Source organism: Vanacampus margaritifer, chromosome 13, assembly GCF_051991255.1.
Source record: "Vanacampus margaritifer isolate UIUO_Vmar chromosome 13, RoL_Vmar_1.0, whole genome shotgun sequence".
Lineage (NCBI taxonomy): Eukaryota > Metazoa > Chordata > Actinopteri > Syngnathiformes > Syngnathidae > Vanacampus > Vanacampus margaritifer.
The window spans coordinates 11,976,167-11,982,166 of NC_135444.1; the positions used below are offsets into that span (position 1 = coordinate 11,976,167).

Genomic DNA, 6,000 nt, shown 5'->3' on the forward strand with positions numbered 1-6,000 from the left:
GTTAACTGCACTCTTCTCAGCGGTGCGTCAAATTTACAAAATATTAATTTTACACAGAATTTAAAGCAACGCCAGTACCGTTACTAAAGGTTTTATGATTGTGTGTTATTAATTGGCAAATGCAATAACAAACTGACCAGCCTCGACTGACAGAGCCAATACTGTATGAAAAATCCTGCCTTTAGAATGAAAGCATAGCCTACTCTGGGGGTTTTTATGTGTGTACTACAGAACCCGCAGCCTCATTTGATCCTTGACAATGAGTTATGAGCATAGACTATCCTTGGATTGGAAGCTTTAAACAGAGGGAAGCTCACCCCTAAAAGTATTGTGCCTGCCAGAGGGAGCCGAAGACATACTGTTATAGGCAAAGAATGAATTGGTGAAGCTAAAACAACCACTGACCTAAAGCAGACGTCAGAACAGTTAATAGAAGAGGACAAATTACTCATCAAGTATACCAATTATGGTCATTATATCATTTATACAAGCAGGAATATTCCAAATCATTCCATTTTGAATGAGCTGACCTCATACAAGAGCCGGATTGTCTTTCCATTTCTGACTTTTTGGGGGTACGTTACAGTTGAAAAACACCCAGGGTCCGACCGGATTGGACAGCCTTGAGGTTTATTTTCTCTTCACCACCTCATTATAGACCACAGCTTGAAGAAAGAAATGTGGGGCCCTGGTCAGACTCTACCAACCATGGCTCCTACCACAGAACGTACAGTGTGGACAAAGATATCTGAAACACATCACTTGGGGGGGAAAAAATCCAAATGTTCGTCGAGGATGATGAGCAGTCAAGGATGATGATTTGGCAGTATTTGGCAGAGATGAAAGTATGATTTCCAATCAGCGTGTGTGTTCCTGCATTTTACTACTTTTCCACTGAGGTAAAAAAAAAGAGCTCCTTGTAATAAGAGAGTTGGGCGGCACAAAAGAATCTTGTGCCTGATCCATTACATTACATTACAGCAGTCAAGAGCGCTGATCAGAGCACTTTTACACCACATGCAGTCCAAATAAAGCTGGGCAAAGCGTTTTTCTGTGTATATTTTAAGGCTGTACCAGCGTGAGAAAATCTTCACAAGCGGTTAAGCAGAACAATAAACCAAGTTTAGCTGTTAAATGCTGAGAGTAAAGCATTATCCCTCAAACATTTTCTCACCATTGAATGACAACATTCTGCCTCATTCAAAAAGGCCAAACTTACAATTTCTGCAAAATCGATTTTAAATTTGAAAACATCTAAACTGAAAAATAATGCCGCCACGATGTCCAGCTGGTAGACCACCATACTTAACGAGCATCTAAAAACATGGCTGAAGCCAATCCCAGCTGATTTTGAGCAGGACTGGTCGACAGCCAATCGCAGGGCACACTTAGATAAACAATTCACATTCACACCTATGGAGATTAAAGTATTCAATGAACCTACTAACGAGCATGTTTTTATAATACGAGTGGCAGCCAGACAACCTGGAAAGAACGGGAGATTCGAACACTGAACCAACTGTAAGGCAGATGTGCAAACCACTTGTCCATGTGCTGCCAAATTTTATCAAAAATGTTGAAAAAAATAAAAATGAATTTGCTGAACCCCCCCCGCCCCAAAAACAACCTCCTTAGAATTTTACGTGAACCAGTTCCACACCATTTCCCCAAAACACACAATGCTGAACTAAGAAAATACGGCAATATGAAAATCCAATTATTTTTTGTGTCCAAGTCGGATGACTACGATATATTTTATACCGCAGAGCTGCAGCATTGAGTCCTCACAGAAACTTTATGAATGGAAATAAACGCGCCAGCCTCATTAAAACTGACGTGAACTAAAAGTGCCACAAATAGAAAGACTGTTTTTGCCAGCGCAGATAATCAAGATAGTGTCACCGCTCATGTATTTTTATAGCCTTTACACGCAAGGCAATAAAAGCCGGTTTAAATAACACACACACACACACATGAACATTACAATGCAAACTTCTGCACCAACTTGCAGCATCTTAACGTGCACATTTGACGTGAATCTACACCGAGTTAAACTGCTCTGAAACAATAGTCACCCCGTCGAAGTCATTGAATAAGTCACATTACACTCTTTTGTCACGAGATTCCTTGTAAGCATGCCCTCAATACCTTGTAACAATCGGTGCGCCTTGACGTCGAGCAGCCGGCGGTTGGATTTAAGAGGCAGGAATATATGCGCACCAAGGATGGATTATTCTACTACTATAGGCTTGTGAGTGGAAAAAAAAGAGCAGAAAAGTTCGGGAATTGCCCCGTTTGGGATAAGGGGAGGGAGTAAAAAAAAAAAAAGGAAAAAAAGAGGGGGGTTGTGGGGTAGTAACGGTCTACAGGACAAACCCACATTCCTCAAGAAGACTCCTGGAGTTGTTCTAACAGGGTCCAGCAGTTCTCTAACGTCACTATCATCCCTCCTCCAGGGCAACAGGACTCTACACATGTGATAAGATGCATTTGCATTCACATCTGCATGTGGAAAAGGATCCCACCTTTATCCACAAAAGAAGGTGAAGGGGGTCATAATGGAGTCCGATCGGGGTTTGACAGTACATAAATATACTCCAAGTCAGGAAAATGTTAGTTTAAACTCTCACATTGCAGCACACGCAGACAGTTCTATATCTGTTTGCACAAGAGGTCCACTTACAAAGCATATTTTCTTGTTGAAAAGCCAATTTATAGGTAAAGTATGCATTATGTGATTGTGTTTGGTTACACGTACAGTTGATATTCATACTAGTCCTAAATTACAGTATATATTTTGTACTATGAGGTTAAATCTAGCCTTGTATGCAAATCTTATTCATTTAGTATTCTATTAGCCATTTGATCACAATTTTCACTCAGTGATACACATTTAAAAATTTTAATAACATATCGCAATTGTTGTGTCTTTTAGTAAGTTTGACACTTATTGAGCAATTAGCCATTAGCAGCTCATCCGTTGTTAACTTCCGACCCAGGCCAAGAGCAATCTGGACCTTTTTCTGCATCATCTGAAGAAGTTCTGGGCCTTTTGACGTCATTTCAAGGTCTTGCAGAACAACGTGAATTGTTGCTTTTTTTGTGAATACAGTAAGGGATCCTGCTTTTTTAAGATTTTTTTTTTTTTGTACAGCCATATTTCTATTTTGTTCCGAATGCTGTTCGTTTGGGGTGTAGATAGCAGCACAGTTTGTAAAGTACTTGATCGTTGCAATTCATGCTGAAATGATTCAATGTTAAAGCCTCTGTGATCCTGCTTTTTATCTCTACAGAAAAGCGATGGCTGTAGACTCTTAGATTTTATAATGTACAACTTTGAGCATTATTATTTGTGCTAATTGTGAAATGATAACTTTGTTTGTTTGGGAAAAAATGATATTGCTCCCTCTGACTGTGTGTAAAAGTGCTTATATTATTTTAAAAGTTTGTTTAAAGACCTAAAAAATACATGTTGTTAATGCTATAAAAACATGGCGAGGGAGTCTTCGTTACCTCCTATGAAAAATGTTTTGAGGTTCAACTTACTTTACACTTATTTAACCATGAAACCGGTGTGATAGTCAAGGAAGAGGTTGGTTGCTCCAAAGAGAGGAAGTGAGAGAGAGTAAAGGCGAAAGTGCGGATATTATGAGAAGGTGCCATGAGATTATTTTGGTGACAGAGATCCAAATATTATTGTAAAACGCAATATACTGTGTTTTTATGGGGGGGTTGCAGCCGGCTTGGTATCGCTAGCTTTAAACCTGGATTTTATTTTTATTTTTTTAAATGTACATTTTGACTGACTGTTAAATCTGCAACATTGAGACCATGTGTAATGGCAATAAAAAAAAAATTGAATCACCACAAAACCAATGGGTCAATTGTATTAGCCAAATAAACTTAAGTATAAATTTTTTGGGGACTCAAAGCCAAGTAGGCCTATCAAGAAGTAAAATTGGAATTAGGAGATTTCTCAACAATGTTTCACTTTAAAACACATATACACTACAGTCTATTTATTTTGTATAAGGATGAACAGATTTCAAGTGATATACTCCCTAGTGACAATGTCCAATTTTTGCTTACTATTCAAAGAACCTCTCTATTTACTACTGCCTGAACCGAGCAGACCTTGTGATTGACACATCCTTGTGCTTTGTTGCCACAAGTGCTGATAGGAAGTTCGCACCGAAAGAGGACGCCATCTGGGAGGTAAATTGGTGAGGACAGCTGAGCACATCTCAAATGTTGCTACCTTCTGCGCGGATGTCAACACTATTTGGCCAAAGCAACTTGAGCACAACAGCTCTGCTTCGTACTTCACAACTGAATTTCTTTTCATTTGGCAAGATATGCTGCGCGTACAACCACAAGCCTCACCAGTCGGCACGCAATCCAATGAGAGCTGTAACAAAAGAATTTGCATGTTCCGATTTTGATTGACACCTTCAGGGAGGTACTAATTTAACAATATGTTTATTATTGTGGTTGGCCTTATGCTAAAAGAACATCCAGATGTTTCATATAATCATATGTCGGCAGGTGATGAACTAAAGGAGAAACCGCAAAGAGTCTCCGGATGATTTGATGATGAACATGAAATTCAACATCTGCTGCGGCCTTCACTTTTTCGGCTCATATGGCCACAGCTCTTTTTGAGGAATAGTTTCCATCCATCTGGTAATCTTTTAGCCACTGACAAGAAGCTCTGTAGCCAGTTTCTCACCTCAACATAGCGTTACATCTTGATAAAACCACTAACAAGTGTTGTGCTGTAATGTCCCTTTCAATGCAAGTCAATTTAGTCAAAGATAAGAGCGGTTAAGCACACACAGGACCACTTAAGATGCATAGTTTTTCCTGCATGTATCTTTAAGGACAACAAGCTGAACAGTGTTTGACTCACTAAAGTTCTTGGATGGTCATAAATCCTCGTTTTAGACAATGGACTATTATACAGACTTGAAATCAACCTTTAAATACCGACAATTATTTTCCCCAGTACCCAAGAAGGGCAATGATGTTTTTTTTTTTTGTTGGCGCAATAAACCACTTCTCAGGTCTAAAAAAAAAGAAAGAAAATAAAGTTACGTAATTACAGCAATAAAACTTTTGGTCTCAGCGGGAGTCGGTATGATCTAAATCCAACAAGCGGAAAGCAACGCAATTGGATTTCCGGAGATACGATTGCAGGGAGAGGGTTTTATTGTCAGGATGTGCTTGAGGTTTGTCTTTGAAAAGTGACACATGTTGTTAATCAGTAAATACGTAATCTATTTGGTTGCCATCAAGTGATTGAAATGAAATAATGTATATGACATTTTCATGAGCTACTGCACATTATTGCCACAAAGGTATTTTTGAGGTAATAGAGGTGAACATCAATTTCTTGACAGATGTCTGTAGCTGAAAATGTAAAAAATATTGTACAGTGGTACGTTGAATTACGAGTTCATTACTGAATATACTCATATATCAAAAGCAATTTTCACAATTGAAATTAAGTGAAATGTCATTCATCTGCCCCCCCACCCAAAAAAAAGACACCACATTGTGCATAAACTGATTTTATAAAAGGTAATTATTGTAAATACTATATTATTTATTTTATTTTTATACTGTATAAATATTATTGTTGTTATTTGTTTTTAATATTTATTTATTATCATTATTATTATTATTATTATTTATATTTATTTATCATATATTTGTGTTGGACATGTGCCTTTAAGAGGCGTGGCTTAGTTCCTTTCATCAGGAACTGGAGAATGTGTGTAAGCGCCTGTGAGTGAGTTGTGGCCTACAGCGCCATTTTTTTATTTTTTTTTACTTCACTCGAGCCGCAGCATATCTGACACTTGCTCGTACTTTAAAAGTACATAAGTCAAGTTACCATTGTACACGCTAAGCTATTCCAAACGAGAGAGTACTCAGACGCATACTTTTACCAGGTTCTCCCTTTGCCTCTCAATCGCCCCCCCCCCCCCCTTGCCTACT

At 38.5% G+C, this 6,000-nt stretch overlaps 1 protein-coding gene across 1 annotated transcript in view; it reads right to left on the bottom strand.

Moving 5' to 3' along the window:
- fbn3 (fibrillin 3) overlaps nucleotides 1-2,221 on the bottom strand; it is a 71,805-nt gene extending 69,584 nt beyond the window's left edge. The window contains exon 1 of the mRNA XM_077584346.1: nucleotides 2,149-2,221. The gene's annotated coding sequence lies outside the window, so the exon portion shown is untranslated. The remainder of the gene's footprint in view (nucleotides 1-2,148) is intronic.
- Between the last annotated feature and the right edge of the window lie 3,779 nt (nucleotides 2,222-6,000).